Raw genomic sequence first — 18,922 nt, 5'->3', positions numbered from 1 at the left:
ATAACTTAACCAAATCCCAGCCTCTGTAACAGGTTCTTTCTGATACTTGGGAAGACATCACATGGTTCCTCCATGATGTGTGTTCTCCCTTACTGCAATGAATAGTAAACTGAACTCACTCAACTAAGGCATGTTTTTGTGATCTTTGGCTGGAGGACACTGATGGTGTAAAACAATTCCATCTTTACACTGTAATGCATGAACTCAAACAAGTGAGTCAAAAGGCATTGAAAGTTTTTTCTCAGAAAAGGCTTCTCAGAGGAGGGAGGTGTTGGACCCAAAAGATGGGCAACAGGCCCAAACTAAGGACAACGAAGACAGGATGTTGTCTCTGTGTGGCCTTTGTTAAAATGGGCTTGTAAACCCCAGTGGGTCCCTGGCTGTAAAAAAGCCTGTGATCTTCCCTGGTGGCTCAGACGGTAAAGTGTCTGTCTGCAGTGTGGGAGACCCGGATTCGATCCCTGAGTTGGGAAGATTCCCTGGAGAAGGGAATGGCCACCCACTCCACTACTTTTGCCTAGAAAATCCCATGGACAGAGGAGCCTAGTAGGCTACAGCCCATGGGGTTGCAGAGAGTCGGACGTGACTTCACTTTCACTTTCATTTTCACTTTAGGAATAGGAAGGTCCGTCTAGTCAAAGCTATGGTTTTCCAGTAGTCATGTATAGATGTGAGAGTTGGACCATAAGGAAAGCTGAGCACCAAAGAATTGATGCTTTTGAACCTTGGGATTGGAGAAGACTCTTGAGATTCCCTTGGACTGCGAGGAGATCAAACTAGTCAATCCTAAAGGAAATCAGTCCTGACTATTCATTGAAAGGACTGATGTTGAAGCTGAAAATCCAATACTTTGGCCAGTTGATGGGAAGAACTGACTCATTTGAAAAGACTGGGGAAGATGCTGGGAAAAATTGAAGGCAGGAGGAGACGGGGACGACAGAGGATGAGATGGTTGGACGGCATCACTGACTCAATAGACATTGGTTTGAGTAAACTCCAGGAGTTGGTGATTGACAGGGAAGCCTGGTGTGCTGCAGTCCATGGGGTGGCAAAAAGTTGGACATAAGTGAACGACTGAACTGAACTGAGGGGTAGGAAAAGGAGGCAGATGTTGTTTCTGGGCAGAGGGCAGACCTGGGTGATGTGATGGAGGTCCTGGGGTGAGGAAGGTGCTCTATTAGGGCACTCCCATTTCCTATCCCATGCTGTGACAGGACTGCCTCCATTCTTCTTTAGCAGAGAAGCACATACTCCCAGGTAGATGGGTTTTTTTCTCCCCTATCAGAAGTTGCGACCCCATTGACTGTAGCCCATCAGGCTCCTCTGTCAATGGGATTTTCGAGGCAAGACTGCTGGAGCGGGTTACCCTTTCTTTCTGCAGGGGATCTTTCCGAACCAGGGATTGAATCCGGGTCTCCTAATTTTTACCATCTGAGCCACCAGGGAAGTTGCCCCACCCATTAAACCAGAGTATTAATGCTTTCTTTGTTTCCTCCTATCTCTGTACATTCTTTTTTCAGAACTTTTAACAAGACCATCACTATTCACTTAAGAGGAGATAGCATGTTACCAAACAAAGCAAACAAAACAAGAGAAATCATACAAGTGTCTTTCCAGGTCAGGAACAACTAGTCTGTCCACTTGAAGCTATAGGACAAACACTCCAGCCCCTAGTCATTTAAGCATTCACTGAGCGCGTGTAAGCACCTACTATATACCTGGAATTATGTTCGGACTTGGGGACTCAGGTATCTAAGACCCATGGCTTGTTCTGGTTTACGATCTAAAGGGTTAGACAGACACTTGGGCAATGACAACTCACTCTGTCCAGTGCTGTAACAAGGATGAGCACAAGTGTTAAGGAAGCATGGGAGAGTGGATGATTAGCTATGGCCAGTAGATGAAGGGAGTGGGCTGGTGCCTGGGACAGTGCAGAAGAGGGGCCATTTCAGGGGGTCCTGAAGCTAGGAGTTCAAGTGGCAGTAAAAAGGCAGGGGCAAGGAGGTTCCTATAGGTAAAGGAAGCAGCATGAAGAGTGGCAGAGATGTGTTGGTGTGTACCTAGCCGGGGAGCAAAATGGCAGGAGTGTAGAGCAGAGTGGCAGATGGGCCTTTAAAGTAGATAGGGCTGTGAAAGCTCCAGTAAAGACTTTGCCCTTTGCTCTGAAAAGGAGGTTGGCCTCCAAAGGAAAAAACCATTGAGATGATGGTAGAGCTAGCAGAAGATTTTTGGTGCATTTAGGAATGAGTTGAGTCAAGAAAAGTTCTGCTAAGGTCCTCCAAGGTCTTTCTGGCAAGTTTTAGGATCCCACGCTTGTCTTCTTTATAAAAATAATACATATTCTTTGTACAACAGTTTAATAAACCGTATAAGACTAAAGAGGGAAGCAAAAATTCACACATATCTTGCCCATACAAATGAAGAAGATAATAATAGAAATATAAGCAAAAGATATGGGTAGATAAATCATAGATAAATACGAATGATTTTTAAACATATGGACAAATGGCTTTTGAACATATGGACTTATGCTCAAACAATTCAAATTAAAATTATATTGAGGTAATGACAATGATTAGCATTTATTAAGTACTTATAGGTTGGGCACTATTTTAAACATGTACATTATGTTATTTACTCCTTGCAACAGCCTTATGATGTGAGTACTGTTATTATCCATCTTTTGCAAATAAGGAAACCAAAACACAGAGATGTTTAGCAACATTCTCAAGGATACACAGCCAGTAAGGAATAGAGCCTGAATTGAGAAGATAAAAATCACCCTTAATCTCACTATCTAGAAATGATCATTCTGTTATTTAGCAAGGAGTTCAGTTTCATTTTTCTGAGTTGGCAAGGAACTCTGATTGTTAATTCTTCTCTTTGATTAGAGAATCCCAGTCTCCAACCCTTAAATAATAGGAAGTTGGCTGTGGATTGCAGACAGATATTCTTGATCATGTTACGTTTTCTGTCCCTTTGTTGTTAAAAGCTGTGTGGCTTAGGGTAAACTTTCCTATGGTCCTTAGTTTCATCTTAACAAAGAGAATAATTACCACCCCACAGGGTTTTTGTGAATATTTAACATGATACTATACAATGAGCATTATCAGAATTAAGGGTTATTAGTGAGGTTTCTCTCGGAGAAGACAATGGCACCTCACTCCAGTACTCTTGCCTGTTAAATCCCATGGATGGAGGAGCCTAGTAGGCTCCAGTCCATGGGGTCGTTTAGAGTCAGCCACGACTGAGCGACTTCACTTTCACTTTTCACTTTCATGCATTGGAGAAGGAAATGGCAACCCGCTCCAGTGTTCTTGCCTGGAGAATCCCAGGGACGGTGGAGCCTGACGAGCTGCCGTCTATGGGGTCGCACAGAGTCGGACACGACCGAAGCCACTTAGCGTCAGCAGCAGCAGCAGCAGTGAGGTTTGTCTGGGTTTTCTCATCTTCTAAGCATATCCTTTTCATTTAAAGGAAGCAGAATTTTAATTTGGTCCTCTTGTTCACACTCAATCAGTAAATGCTTGCCTTCTGTACAGAAGAAATGCCCCCTCCCCCACTTTTATATTCTTAGTAATTTTTATGGGAATCTTCCTCCCAAATTGTCCTATAGTGGCCTCCTCCTTAGAATTCAGGTTTGTTTGCTTTTTTAATTTTTAAAAATTCATTTATTTTACTTGGAGGCTAATTACGTTACAATATTGTATTGGTTTTGCCATACTTTGACATGAATCCACCATGGGTGTCGAATTCAGGTTTTAGTCAAAGAACACTCACAGGGGATCATCGCTGAGTACAACTTGTCACCCAGTGCCACCCTCAAACACTCTTATATTACCACCGTTTTTATTTCCTTCATAGCTTTGAACTTTTCCCATTTAATACATTTTATCTTTGTTTTTATTACTCCTGTCCTAACTCCCCAGCCTCCCCAAGCACCACCAAGAGTTGAGTGCTGCAAAAGCAGAGCTTATTGTCTGTTTTCTTCACTGTGTCCCCCAAACACCTAGAATGATATCTGGAACAGAGTAAATACTCAGACATTTGTTTATTTACTTCAAAGATTTATTTATGAATGCCTGCACTGGGTCTTCATTGCTGCACAGGTATTTCTATAGTTGCAGCAAGCAGGGTCTAGTCTCTAGTTGCAGGGTGCAGGCTTCTCACTGTGGAGGCTTCTCTTGTTGTGGAGCATGGCTCTAGGCATGTGGGCTCAGCAGTGGCTCCCGGACTCTAGAACACAGGTTTCCTGGACCAGTAATTGAACCCACATCCCCTGCATTGGCAAGCGGATTCTTTACCCCTGAGCCACCAAGGAGGCCCCTTGAACATTTTTTAAATGACTATAAACAACTTGCTTCCTCTATATTGGTTAATTGTACAAGTTACCAAGTCAAATGCTACTCTGTGTAGGATCACATTTATGAATTTGGAGAGCCCCCATTGGGGGAGATTAAAGTTGAGACTTGAATGTCAGTAAACATTGGGTAATTTCTCTATATTCTCTATATTCTATATTCTATGAAGAAAGCACTGGTTTTAAAACCTTTTAAAAGCTGCTTATTTAACTACCTAGAAACCTTTTTTTTTTTTTAAATAAGGTATAAGCAGTGCAGCGTATGTTTAAGCTATTCTCTAATGATCTTTAACGCCCTTGGCTCACTGCAGCTTGCATTCAACAACGTCGTGTTTATTGTAGGGTTCTTCTTCCTCTTCTGGTTAATCATTTTCTTCCTCTTGCTTTGCTTCTTCTCTCTTGATTCTTCCCCTGTGTCATTGTCATCATTCCGTGTGTTTTGCCCTGTGAAGTAAAATACTGATCTTGTACACTCATGAAAGAAGAACTGCAATTGATCTTCAGGAATTTTACCTGTACCAACCCCACTTAATATTGTAAATTTTGGAATTTCCAGAGTACAAAAGTAGCTGAAGTATGAGTCCTTGAAAGTTGTTTTGTACCCTATTCTGGAAGTTCCATTTTCTTTGCTATCCTGTTCCTTAATGCATTCTGAGTGACATTCTTCTTCCAATGTATTTAGCCCCCAATGCAGCCTATAACTTGTGGTCTGTGAGAACAGAAGGATCAAAATCATCCAGGTATGACTTTATTAGATATGTTTCAGTCAACACCTCATTTGAGAAATTGTCACTGGATTCAGCGCAGTTCAACTGTGAAATTCGTAGGTTCTCCAGCATCTGAAAACTTGCGGACGAGTATTTCAGGTGCTCTGAAATAGGCTCATCGACTTTCTGAATCATATTTCTGAGAATTCTGCATTCTTCAAAACTTTCATGCCAAGATAAAGAATTCTTTCATGGTGCCTTTGACCGTCAGACGTTTCCTCAAGCTTTCTTTTTGATTTCCTGAACAACTGCCTCTGCAATACCTGGTTTCCATTTATTTTCATCATCTGTAAGCTCATAAGATGATTTTGTATCTCCTATCGTACAGGTTGATAGAGGCATACTTTCTCTCAGTATCATGAATTACTTTATGATGTTTAGATTTTGTTTTTGCCTAGTCTAACTGGAAGTTTCTGGGGCATTAAGTTGCTTAACGATATTAATCAAGTCCTGAAAACAGCTTACACGTGCTACATCTTTCTTGGGAAGCCTGAGGAATTTGCCTCCCCTCAACAGTTTTTTCTTCCTTCCTGTTCTCAACAGCATGGTGCCCCTGAATTGTGGAACATTCCAGTCCGTGCCACAGACCATGTGACAGAAAACAGTCTCCTGCGCACAGCTTAAGGGTCTTTTGCTTTCCCACCTCAGAGCCTTTATGTTCCTCTGGTGAACTATGAGGCCAAGTTGCTCAAGTGTCCTTTATCATCTCATTAAGATACACAGGCCAGGAGGGTGTGGGTGGAGAAAGATGGTGGGCAGCCCAAGGCACCGTAGTCTGTCTTTCTGGCCCCTTGAGGTGGGATCCCTCCCCTGACTTTCAAGAGCTGCCTCCTCCAAATCAAAGTAAATGTTGAAAGTCTTCAACCCTCCCTTGGACACGACTGCCATCTTCCCCTCCTCCCTTCCATCCTTCACAGCACAGGCTCTGGTTGGGCCAGTAGAGCTGGTTTTATGTCACTTTCATCCAACATAAAACCTCCTGAAAAGCTCTGGCTGGGAAGTAGGGGCAGAGGTGAGAGCCAAGTGCAAAGTTGGCCTCAGTGGTGCTGCTGGGGTGAGGGGGCTGCTCGGCCAGGTTGGGTGTGGGGCCGGGGGTGCTGGGGTGAGCAGGCTGCAGGGCCAGGGGGCTGCTGGGCCAGGTGGGTGTGGGGCCAGGGGGCTGCTGGTTTGAGGGGGCTGCGGGTCCGCGCGACTGCTGGGTTGAGGGGACTTTGATGCTGGGGCCTGCTAGGGAGGGTGCTGGGCTTTGGCCTAGGCGATAGCCGCCCCTGGTGGGTGACCAGGATTAGGCAAGGATGGCCGACGTACAGAGCCCCTTCCCGGGATGGAAAGTCTGGTGGCCTCAACACAGGGCAGGACCTCACTGTCAGGCTAGGACCTCACTGTCAGGCTAGGACCTCACTGTCAGGCTAGGAGATTCCCTCCGTGTCACCTGGCCTTGAGCTGGCCTTGAAATCTGACCAAGGCCAGGGCACATCAAACAGGAGCAGCCAGGCTCCGGGAAGGTTGGCCCCTGCTGTTCCCTCCAGCACATTTGGTCCTGGGGGCCTCTAAGCCTAAGAGAATTTGCTGCAAAAAGGTGATTTACAGGCCATCTCTTCCTTGCCCCTCTCTCTGCGCCCCCTCCACTTGGCTTTTTTTGAAGAGGGGCTCATTGGTCCTCACTCTAAGCAGACCCCAGGAAGAAGGCCTGGTTGAGGGGTACCAGCATGCCATATGCAAGTGAATCCAGCCAGGGAGCTTGTACTCTTGCCTGGAAAATCACATGGATGGAGGAGCCTGGTAGGCTGCAGTCCATGGGGTCGCTAAGAGTCGGGCACGACTGAGCGACTTCACTTTCAGTTTTCACTTTCATGCATTGGGGAAGGAAATGGCAACCCACTTCACTATTCTGCCTGGAGTCGACTGAACTGACTTAGCAGGTATAAATTACCAAGGGGGAGGGGGGAGGGGCATTTATTCCCACTATTACAAACTGCAATTAGACTTTTCCTTTGTATACCACTCTTTGGTCCTAGGTTAAGAGTAGTGTGATTTTGTGCCAAATGGCCTGGAGATCAATGCTCAGACATTCCTGAAAATGTCTAGAAGGGCCCTTAGACATCCTGGAATCCAGCGGTTTTCCAAACTTCGGTGCACATAGGAAGCACCCTAAGGGCTTGTGGGACCACAGATTGCTGGACCCCATCCCAGTGGTGAGGATTCTGGATCTGGGGAGACCTGAGAGTTTGCATTGCCAAGGACTTCTCGTGTGAGGTTCACGCTGTTGGTCTGGCCACTGCACTTGGAGAACCAGGGGTCTAATCCAACGTCTTCATTTCATAGATGGATCAGCTGAGGCAGAACCCCAGGTGGGTTCCAGAATTGGCGTTAATGCTTACCAGGTGTTATGACTTTGCAATCTCATTTAGCTGTTTTGGGCCTGCATTTTCTCATCTACAAAATTAGGTAAGAGCCTCGGTCATTCCTACCCCGGGTTCAGTTTGCATGTGGCTGCTCTTGGGTAGTTACTCAGGCTTTTAGTAACAGCCCTCTGGTTTGGTGTGGCGCTGTCACGTGGTTCTCAGGTCCGTGAGCTTCCACAGCTTCCCTCTGGTTCCTGGGTCGGGTTTAGGCCCTGCCTTTCCTGTGTGGAGCACCGAGAGATGAAGATGCTATCAGGTGGAGGGTAGGACATAAAGCTTTGTTCTTTTTGCTGTGGTTTTCTCATTTTGCAGGTGCCTCTTATGTTTGCTTACATTTCTAAGAATATTGGTTTTCTTTTCTGATGTAGAAAGTTTCCCAATGTTTTCCTTTTCTGTTTCCTTCATATTCTTTGAATTTAAAAATTCTTTACCACCTGATCATAAGGCTATTCAAGGATATATTTTCTTGTTTTCCTTGTGATTTTTATGTTGTATACCCTTATCCCTCTGGAGTTATTTTGACATGTGTCATGAAGTTTGGATCCTGGGTGACTTTCCTTTTTGTAAATGGCTAAACTCTGGCATCATTTGTTGAGTAATCCCTTTCCTCTCTTTGGATGTCTGGCTGTGCATTCTTAGCACTCTAAGAATGTAGAATAGGTGGGAGTGAGATGTTTGTCCAAGCCCATTTTTTTCAGATGGGGAAGTTGAGGCCCAGAGCAGCTAACTGGATTTCCTAAGGTCATGTTAGTGAATGGAGAAGCTCTGACTTCTTTTGTGTGTGTGTTTGTTTATTTTTGGCCATACTGAGGCTTCATTGCTTTGCTCAGGCTTTTGCTAGTTGGGGCGAGCAGTGGCTTTTCTTGCTGCAGAGCATGGGCTCTGGAGTGCAGGTTCAGTCATTGTTGCCCATGGGCTTCATTGCTCCTTGACACGTGGAACCTTTTCGGAGTAGGAATGGAACCCGTGGACCCTGCACTGGCAGGAGGATTCTTAACCACTGAGCCACCAGGAAAGTCCAGATCTCTGTGACTTCTAATCTGAGTTTGAGATATATAGGTCTGCTTGTCTGTCTAGCTCCAGGGACATTTGACAGGGGCAGGTTAACTAACTGGCCACAAAGTAATGAGCATGACCTAGGGTCTCTGAAAGGTAGAGACCAGCCTTCCTTAGCCATCCCAGAGAAACCAGTAAATATTTACTGCACACCTGTGTTCAAACTGCCCTGGTGGTTCAGTGGTAAAGAATCTGCCTGCAGTGCAGGAGATGGGGGCGCTGTGTAGGAGATTCAGGTTCAATTCCTAGGTTGGGAAAATCCCCTGGAAGTGAAAATGGCAACCCACTCCAGCCTTCTTGCCTGGAGAATCCCATGGACGGAGGGGCCTGGTGGGCTACAGTCCATGAGGTCAGAAAGAGTTGGACACGACTGGGCACACACGCATTCAGTTACCTTTTCTGTGTTGGTGGTGGTTGTGAGAATATTTAAGATCCGCTCTTCTAGCAACTTTGAAGGATACAACATAGTATTGTTAACTATAGTCACCATACTGAATATTAGATCCCCTGAACTTGTTCATCTTATAGTTTGAAGTTTGTATCCTTTGAACAACACCTCCTCGTTTCCCGTCCCTGCAGCCCCTGGCAGCCACCATTCTACTCTCTGTTTCTGTGAGTTTGGCTCGTTTTTATATCCCACATATAAGTGAGATCATACAATATCTGTCTTTTTCTGACTTATTTCACTTAGCATAATGCCTTCATGGTTTTTCCATGTTGTCTTGACATTCAGGATTTCCTCTTTATTATGACCGAATAATGTTTCATTGTGTATATATGTATACATTTACACACACATTTCTTTATCCATTCATGCACAGGCACTTTGATTGTTTCCATGTCTTGGCTATTGTGAATAATGTTGCAATGAACAAGGGGTTGCAGATATTTCTTTCAGGTAGTTATTAAATTCTCTTTGGCTATATGTCCAGAAGTGGGATTTCTGGATCATATGGTTTTAGTTTTAATATTTTGGAGGAAACCTTATGCACTTTTACATAGTGCCTGTTCCAAGTTACATTCCCACCAACAGTGTACAAGGGTTCCCTTTCCTTTAATATCCTTGCCAACACTTGTTTTATCTTTTTGATAATAGTCATTTGAACAGTATTGTATGAGTTCCTATATTAACCGTTTCTCAGATGATTTGAAGAAATTTTCTCCCACTCCATAGATTGGCTTTTCATTTTGTTGTTTCCTTGGCTGTGCATGAGCTTTTTTATTTGATGTAGTCTCACTTGTCTATTTTTGCATTTGCTGCCTGTACTTTTAGCCTCATACCCCAACAGTTATTTTTTTTTTTGCCAAAACCTAGGTCAAGGAGCTTATCATTGGAAAGCTGTGTTTTATTCCAAGAGTTTCATGGTTTCAGGTCTTAAATTTAAGTCTTTAACCCATTTCAAGTGAATTGTTGTGAGTGCTATAAGATAGGAGTCCAATTTTATTCTTCTCATGGGGATAACTTGTTTTACCCAGTACCATTTATTGAAGAGTCTTTTCCTGCTAAATATTCTTGGCTCCCTTGTGAAATATTAGTTGACTGATTATGCATGGGCTTATTTCTGAGCTCTTGATTCTGTTCCATTGTTCCATGCTGTTTCAAATACTATACTTTGTAATATAGTTTGAGACCAGACAGTGTGATCTCTCCAGCTTTGTTCATTCTCAGGATTGTTTGGATATTTGGAGTCTTTTGTGGTTCCACACAAATTGTAGATTGCTTTTTATATTCTGTCAAAAGATGTCATTGGAATTTTGATAGGAATTGCATTGAATGTGTAATTGGCTTTGGGTAGTATGGACGTTTTAACAATATTCTTTTCATACAGGAAATGGGGATATCTTTCCCTTTCTGTCTTCTTCAATTTCTGTCCTCAGTGTCTTATTGTTTTGGTGTATAGATCTTTTGACCTCCTTGGTTAAATGTATTTCTAAGTATTTTACTGTGTTTGGTGTATTGTAAATGAGATTATTTTCATTATTTCTTTTTCAGATACTTTGTCCTTAGTGTATAAAAATGCAACTGACTTTTGTATGTTGATCGTAGCTCTTGCAAATTTACCAAATTCACTGAGTTTTAAATTTTTTAATGCAGTCTTTAGGTTTTCTGTATATAAGATCATGTCATCTGCAAACAGACAATTTAACTTCGTCCTTTCTGATTTTGATGTCTTTTATTTTTCTTGCCTACTTTCTCTGAGACTTGAGTACAATCCTGAATACAAGTGGTGAAAGTGGGCACCCTTATCTTGTTTCTGTTCTTAGAGGAAAAGCTTTCAATTTTTCTGCATTGAGGATGATGTTAGCTGTGGACTTATTGCAGGTGGCCTTTATTATGTTGAAGTATGTGCCTTCCAACCTAATTTGCTGAGATTTTTTTTTTTTTATCGTGAAAGGATGTTGAGTTTTGTCAAATTCTTTTTTTTGCCACTTGTTGAGATGATCATATGATTTTATCTTTCATTCTATTAATGTGACATTTAGTGATATTTATAATTTGAACCTTCCTTGCATCCCAGGGGTAAATCCCTCCTGATCGTGTGCTATGGAATTCAATTTGATAGTGTTTTGTTGAGAAATTTTGCATCTACCTTTATTAGGAATATTGGTTCATAATTTCTTATAATATCCTCATCTGGTTTTGGTATCAGAGTAATGCTGGTCTCATAAAAGAAGTCTGGGAGTGTTCCCGCCTCTTTGAATTTTTGGTCGTTGAGAAGTATTGGCATTTATTCTTTAAATGTTTGGTAAAATTCACCCAGGAAGCCATCTGGCCTTGGAATTTTATGTGTTGGGAGTTTTTTGATTACCAATTCAGTCTCCTTATTTGTTACTGTTCTGTTCAGATTTTCAGTATCTTCATGATTCAGTCTTGGTAGGTTGTATGATTCCAGTAATTTATCCATTTCTTGTAGGTTATCCGTTTTTTTTGTGTAATTGTTCATGCTGTTGCTGCTCAGTCGCTTCAGTCGTGTCCGACTATGTGCGACCCCATAGATGGCAGCCCACCAGGTCCTCCATCCATGGGATTTTCCAGGCAAGAGTACTGGAGTGGGGTGACATTGCCTTCTCTGGAAATTGTTCATAGTTATCCCTTAAAATCCTTTGTATTTGTGTGGTATCATTTATAATGGTTCCTTCTCATTTATAATTTTGCATCTTCTCTTACTTTTCATGACTAGTTCTAACTATAAGTTTTTCAACTTTGATTATCTTTTCAAAGAACCAACTTTTAGTTTCATTGATCTTTTTTCTGTTTTCATGTTCTCTATTTCATTTATTTACAAATCTTTATTTCCATGTTTCTCTTAACTTTGGGCTCATTTTTTTTCTAGTTCATTGAGGTATAATGTGTGGTTGTTTGAGCTCTTTTTCTAAAATTAATGTAGGCACTTATTACTATAAACTTTCTTCTTTAAAATGTTTTTGATGCATAAATTATATGTTGTTTCTATTTTTATTTGTTTCAATACATTGTTTTTATTTCCCTTTGATTTCTTTGACCCATTAGGTGTTGAGGAGTGCACTATTTAGTTTCCCTGTATTTGTGAATTTTCCAATCTTCTTCCTATTTTTGATTCCTAGTTTTATAACATTTCAATGCAAAAAGATTCTTGATAAAATTTCAGTTGTCTTAAGTTTGATGAGACTTGTTTTGTCTATTTGGGATAACTATTACCATTTAACAGTTGTTGTCTTAACTTGCCTAGGTCTTGACTGTCTACATATGGCTTTCCCATCTTGTTTTGAATCCTCACCATTGCCTATGAGATTTGTGCTTTCAGGAAAGGGCTGTGATGCTGGATACATTGTTGCAGATTTACTTATAAATTGGTTATCCTGGGACAATGAGCTTTAGAAGACAGGATGCAAAAATGTTTTTTTGGAGTTATTAAGAGGTTATTTTCCTTGACAAGGGAAAAGTGTCTCTAATGTAAAAGTCCCGATGATTTAGTCCAAAGATTATGGACTGTGTGCTTCGTTAAATGTCTCAGTTGTTCATTGCTACTCCATGCTTTGTAAAGACTAGTTTCCCAATCAGTCCACTACCCCTTAAATCACCTTCCCTGTGTCCCTGGGGGACCCTAATGCCTGTGAATTGGGTAATAGTACACTTCTTGTGCTAATTATAAGTGATAGAGCACTTATATGGAACACTCTTTACACATGCCCCATGTCAATCTGTTCCAGGCCTGGCAACAGTAAGCACCTCCCTATGAGACAGAATATTTCTTGGGGATTACTGTACTCCTCTGGTTAGTCCATTAGTGTTTGTCATCTTGCCCCAATTTCACACACACACATACACACACACACACTTTCCTAACCCCATTCATCAAAAGTTACTAGGCTGGACAGCCCCCACATCCCCCGTGAACCAGTCACTGTCAACCACAGAGAAGAGAGAAGTTCAAAATGGGGATTGGAAAAGGAGAGGAGTCAGGATGAGAGGGATGGTTAGCTATGAGGAATGAGGACAAGTAGCCCAGCAAGTTTTGACTCCTTCCTTCCTATCTTACCTCACAGTCTACAATTTGTAGCATTGCCTCCATTAAGAACTTCAGTAAAAGGAATAAAGATGTAGAATCATTTGCCATAAGAGTCAGTTGGTTAGTCGGCTGGCTCTCCAAGGCACCTACCACCCTATTTTCCCTTAGGTTTACTGGAAGTTGGTTAAAATTTCCTCTCTAAGTCTTTCCCCTTTAATTCCATCCCCCAAACACATCAAACACTGTGATCTCCCTTTGGATTCCTGTGCAGTGCCTACCTCATTTTCTTGGGAAGCCCAGAAGAGTCTTAGTATATCTTTCACTGTTACTGCCTCTGATACCTTGGGGCTACTTTGCTTAAACAGAAATGCAGGACTAGACATAACTGTGCTTTTTCAGTTCTGAGTGTAATGGTTGAGGAAAACCAATGGGTTCTTGGTTTTCCAGGTGATGGTACAATGTGATACAGAAAGGTTGTTGCTGAACGAAAAGACACGGGGATTCTTGGCCTCCGGAGGAGAAGAATTCAATCCAGGGCCAGAGACGAGGCTTGATCGCTCCGAGCTTTTGTCTAACAAAGTTTTATTAAAGTATAAAGGAGATAGAGAAAGCTTCTGATATAGGCATCAGAAGGGGGCAGAAAGAGTACCCCCTGCTAGTCTTCAGCTGGATGTTATATAGTCCCTGCTGTTAAGTCACTTCATTTGTGTCTGACTCTGTGCAACGCCATGGACTGCAGCCTACCAGACTCCTCTATCCATGGGATTTTCCAGGGAAGAATACTGTAGTGGGTGGCCATTAGCAGTCTATTAATCAAAGAAAGGAATATCTTAAAACTCAGAATGGCACCAGGCCCCTCATTCATAAGATGTATTTTGGGATAATCTTGGCACCAGATGATTCATCCCAGGCCATGGAACGATTGACTCGAATCTTGCAGAAGGGCAGATTACCCTACAAATAGTTTCGTTTACATAGATTAGGCCAACAACATCTGAGTGTAACATACTGGTTTGTCAAGTAGGTTCTGAGCCATTAGGCGGAACTGACTTGAAGACAGAGTCTGTGGTAAATGCATATTACATTAACATAGCTTAAGACAAACATTTCCATAAGACAAATACATTGGTTAACTCAAGGTTTGAGAATAGTTAACTTCAGGTGAAACCAGGTGTCATTATGGCAACACAGAATTTCAAGAGAACATCCTTTTAAATTTGTATAGGGAAAGAAAAAAATATCACCAGTTTGTTTCCTCCTGCTGTTTGAGAGAGAGAAATATGTCTGACACTTGCAGCCTGTTGCCTCTGTTTGGAGACCCCCGGTCTTCCTGTTTGTTACTGTGTCAATACCACACAATCACGTGCTGGATTTTTGTACTTTCTCTATAAAACATCTGTATCTTTACATTTTTGATAATGCTAGGTTCTTGATTAAGTGGATTTTATTTCCTTTGTATTTTCTTCATGAAATTTCATTTAGGTGGACGCCCTTTACCCAGGTAATTCTGGTAGATTAGCTGTTATACCTTCTCTCTTCTCAGAGTGAACTTCTATTAGGTCATTCTTATTCTGAGAACTCACCATTATTAATTTTGCCCACAGGTAACACCTCTGTTTTTAAACAAAAGTTATTTTTTCATGCCCAGAGAGACATTCTTCAAAGCATTCCGCTTGTTTGTAACTTGTTTGATCTTTGCATATGAAAACAATTACAACAGAACCTGTTCTGTAGTCTGTCATGGGGAAGGCAATCAAATAGGATATTGACAATTCAGACCTGAAGGTTTTCATAGAAATGAAATGTTCTTAAGACGTGGTGCAGGGCATAAAGGGCCTCCACTTAGGTGTGCCTGAGCAAGCTGATGGCTTCCAGGTGGTATTGAAGTTTTGTATATAAACACCTAGGAAGCAAAGAGAGTGAGCAGTGGAGCGTAGTGCAGTAGAGGGGACAAGATGGTTTGTATTTCTACTCCAGTCTGGACTAGGGACTAGATCCAAGTACTATAGCAAGATGTGCTATTAGAATGAGGCATTTTTGGAATTACAGGCCAGTATCACTGATGAACATAGATGCAAAAATTCTCAGCAAAATTCTACCAAACAGAATTCAATAACACATTAACCAGGTCATACACCATGATCAAGTTGAGTTTATTCCAGGGATGAAAGAATTCTTCAATATATGCAAACCAGTGTGATACAGCCTATTAACAAATTGAAAGAAAAAAACCATATAATAGATGCAGAAAAAGTGTTTGACAAAATTCAGGACCCACTTGTGATTAACACTGCAAAAAATGAGCATAGAAGGAAGCTACCTCAACATAGAAAAGTCCATATATGACAAGCCCTCAGTAAACATTCTCAATGGGGAAAAACTGAAAGCATTCCCTCTAAGATCAGGAACAAGACAAGGGTGCTCACTCTCCTATCATGCAACATAGTTTTGAAGTCCTAGTTATGCCAATCAGAGAAGAAAAAGAAATAAAAGTAATCCATATGGGAAAAGAAGAAGTAAAGCCTCACTGATTGCAGATGACATGATACTCTACACAGAGAACCCTAAAGATAGTATCAGAAAATTACTAGAGCTAATCAGTGAATTTAGCAAAGTAACGGGATACAAAATCAATACACAGAAATCACTTACATTCCTATATACTAACAATGAGAAATCAGAAAGAGAAATTAAGGAAACAATCCCATTCACCATCACATCAAAAAGCATAAAATATCTAGGAATAAACCTACATAAGGAGACAAAAGAACTGTATAACTGTATAAACAGAAAGACACTGATGAAAGAAAGGAAAGATGGCATGAACAGATGGAGAGATATTCCATGTTCCTGGGTTGGAGGAATCAATATTGTGAAAATGACAATGTTACCAAATGCAATCTACAGATTGAATGCAATCCCTATGAAAATACCAATGGCTTTTCCCCACAGAACTAGAATTTTTTTCACAATTCATATGAAGAAACAAAAGACCCCAAATAGCCAAAGGAGTCTTGAGAAAGAAGCATGGAGCTGGAGGAATCAGCCTTCCTGACTTCAGATTATACAACAAAGCTACAGTCATCAAAACAGTATGGTACTGGCGCAAACACATAGATACAGACAAATGGAGCAAAATAGAGAGCCCAGAAATAACCCCCACACTTATTGGGACCTTCTTTGTGACAAAGGAGGCAAGAATATACAATGGAGCAAAGATAGCCTCTTCAATAAGTGGTGCTGGGAAAACTGGATAGTTACATGTAAAAGAATGAAATTAGAGCATTTCCTAACACCATACACAAAGGTAAACTCAAAATATATTAAAGACCTAAATGTAAGACCTGCAAATATTAAATTCTTAGAAGAAAACATAGAACACTCGATGATAGAAATCAAAGCAGATCCTACAGTAATGGAAATAAAAACAAAGGTAACAACTGGAACCTAGTTAAAGTTAAAAGCTTTTGCACAGCAAAGGAAACTATAACTAAGGTTAAAAGTCAACCCTCAGAATGGGAGACAATAATAGCAAATGAAACAACTGATAAAGGATTAATTTCCAAATATACAAATAGCTCATACAATACCAGAAAAACAAATAATCCAATTAAAAAGTGGGAAAAAGACCTAAACAGGCATTTCTCCAAAGAAGACATATAGATGGCTAACAAACACATGAAAAGATGCTCAATATCACTCATTATTTGGCTCACTCATTGAGTCGTGTTCGATTCTTTGTGACTCCGTGGACTGCAGCACGCCAGGCTTCCCTGTCCAGCACCAATTCCAGGACTTGCTCAAACTCACGCTCATCAAGTTGTTGATGCCATCCGACCATCTCATCCTCTGTTGTCCCCTTCTCCTCAGTGTCTTTTCTAAGGACTCAGTTCTTTGCATCAGGTAGCCAAAGTATTGGAGCTTCAGCTTCAGCCTCAGCCCTTCCGATGAGTATTCAGGACTTACTTCCTTTGGGATTGATTGATTGGATCTCTTTGCAGTGCAAGGGCTCTCAATGAGAGTTCTCCAACACCACAGTTCAAAATCATCAATTCTTCAGTGGTCAGCTTCTTTATGGGCCAACTCTCACATCCATATATGACTACTGGAAAAACCATGGCTTGGAGTATAGGGACCTTTGTCGGCAAAGTAATGTCCCTGCTTTTTAATATGCTGTTTAGGTTTGTCATAGCTTTTCTTCCATGGAGCAAGCGTGTTTTAATATCATGGCTGCAGTCACCATCTGAGGTGATTTTGGAGCCCCCCAAAATAAAGTCTCTCACTGTTTCCATTCTTTCCCTATCTATTTGCCGTGAAGTGATGGGACTTGATGCCATGATCTTACTTTTCTCAATGTTGAGTTTTAGGCCAGCTTTTTTACTCTCTTTTTTCATTTTCATCAAGAGGCTCTTTATTAGACAAATGAAAATCAAAACTATAATGAGATCTTGCCTCACACCAGTCAGAATGCCCATCATTAAAAGCCTACAAACAATAAATGTTGGAGAGGGTGTGGAAAAAAGGAAACCCTCTTGCACTGTTGGTGGGAATGTAAATTGATACAGCCACTATGGAAGACGGTATAGAGATACCTTAAAAAACCTAGCAATAAAACCACCATACAACCCAGCAATTCCACTCCTAGGCATATACCCTGAGGAAATAAAAATTGAAAAAGACACACGTACTCCAATGTTCATTGTAGTACTCTTTACAATTTCTAGAACATGGAAGCAATCTAGATGTCCATCAAAAGATGAAGAAATAAAGGAGCTGTGGTACATATGTACAGTGGAATACTACTCAGCCGTACAAAGGAATGCATTTATGTCAGTTCTAAAGAGGTAGATGAACCTAGAGCCTATTATACACAGTGTAGTAAGTCAGAAGGAGACAGATAAATATTGTATACTAACATATATATATGGAAACTAGAAAGATGGTACCAATGAATTTATTTGCAGGGCAGCAATGGAGAGACAGACATAAAGAACAGACTTATGGACATGGGAGGGTGGGAGGAGAGGGTGCGATGTATGGAGAGAGTAACATGGAAACTTAATTACCATAAGTAAAATAGATAGCCACTGGCAATTTGCTATATAACTTGGGGAACTCAAACAGGGGCTCTGTATCAACCTAGAGGGGTGGAATGGGGAGGCAGATGGGAGGGGGTTTCAAGAGAGAGGGGACAAATGTATACCTATGGCTGGTTCATGTTGATGTCTGACAGAAAACAAAATTCTGTAAAGCATATATATTTCAATTAAAAAATAAGTTCATCTTAAAAAACTTTTTCAGAAGCATGACACCCAGTATGCTCAGGAATAGGTGTAACATCGAGTGAAAAGGGAAAGGGATGATAGAGCAGGTATTTAATCTGGCCTGCCTGAAACATTTGTCCTATTTGCAAGGTTTAGAAAAAGAGTTCAGTTGGGGATCCACATGTCTAAAAATATTTGAAATGTTTCAAATCAAATGATAAACCATTAAATAAGTTGTATCTCCTTCCATGACAAATATACCTTCCTAATGAGCTGAAAGGTCTGGTTGGGATTTAGTATTCTCAGCCTCTTCTAAGTTCTGCCCTGAAGGTGTGGGAAGAGCTGCCCTCCTTCCCTTCCCCTGCCCATGCCCTGGCTCCTAGGTAAGGCCGCAACCCTTCTGGGCCTACAACCCCTCCTTGACCCTGGGAGCACCCACCCCAGCAGTGAGTGCAGTCAGCCCTCCCCAGGACAGGTCTAAGAGGAGCACACGGGCCCTGGAAGGAGGCTAGGGACTGTTCAGGACTGCCAGGTACCTGGAGCATGGGCTAGCAGGGACACACCCCTTGTTCCCATGGGC

The 18,922-nt window shown here is 41.6% G+C and overlaps 1 protein-coding gene across 3 annotated transcripts in view; it reads left to right on the top strand.

Annotated features, from left to right (window-relative positions):
* LOC147341495 (uncharacterized) overlaps positions 1-18,922 on the top strand; it is a 786,153-nt gene that overhangs the window by 100,166 nt on the left and 667,065 nt on the right. For 2 of the 3 annotated variants that reach the window (XR_015158816.1, XR_015158807.1), the window contains exon 1: positions 7,457-7,795. The exons of the other annotated variant lie outside the window; for it this stretch is intronic. The gene's annotated coding sequence lies outside the window, so the exon portion shown is untranslated. Of the gene's footprint in view, positions 1-7,456; positions 7,796-18,922 lie in introns of those variants that run through there. 3 annotated transcript variants of the gene reach the window in all.

This window comes from Bos grunniens, chromosome X (genome assembly GCF_055505025.1).
Source record: "Bos grunniens cultivar Pamir isolate PY7600 chromosome X, Bosgru_T2T1.0, whole genome shotgun sequence".
Lineage (NCBI taxonomy): Eukaryota > Metazoa > Chordata > Mammalia > Artiodactyla > Bovidae > Bos > Bos grunniens.
Note: the sequence above shows the minus strand (reverse complement) of the source record. Positions and strands in the feature narration are given on the sequence as shown.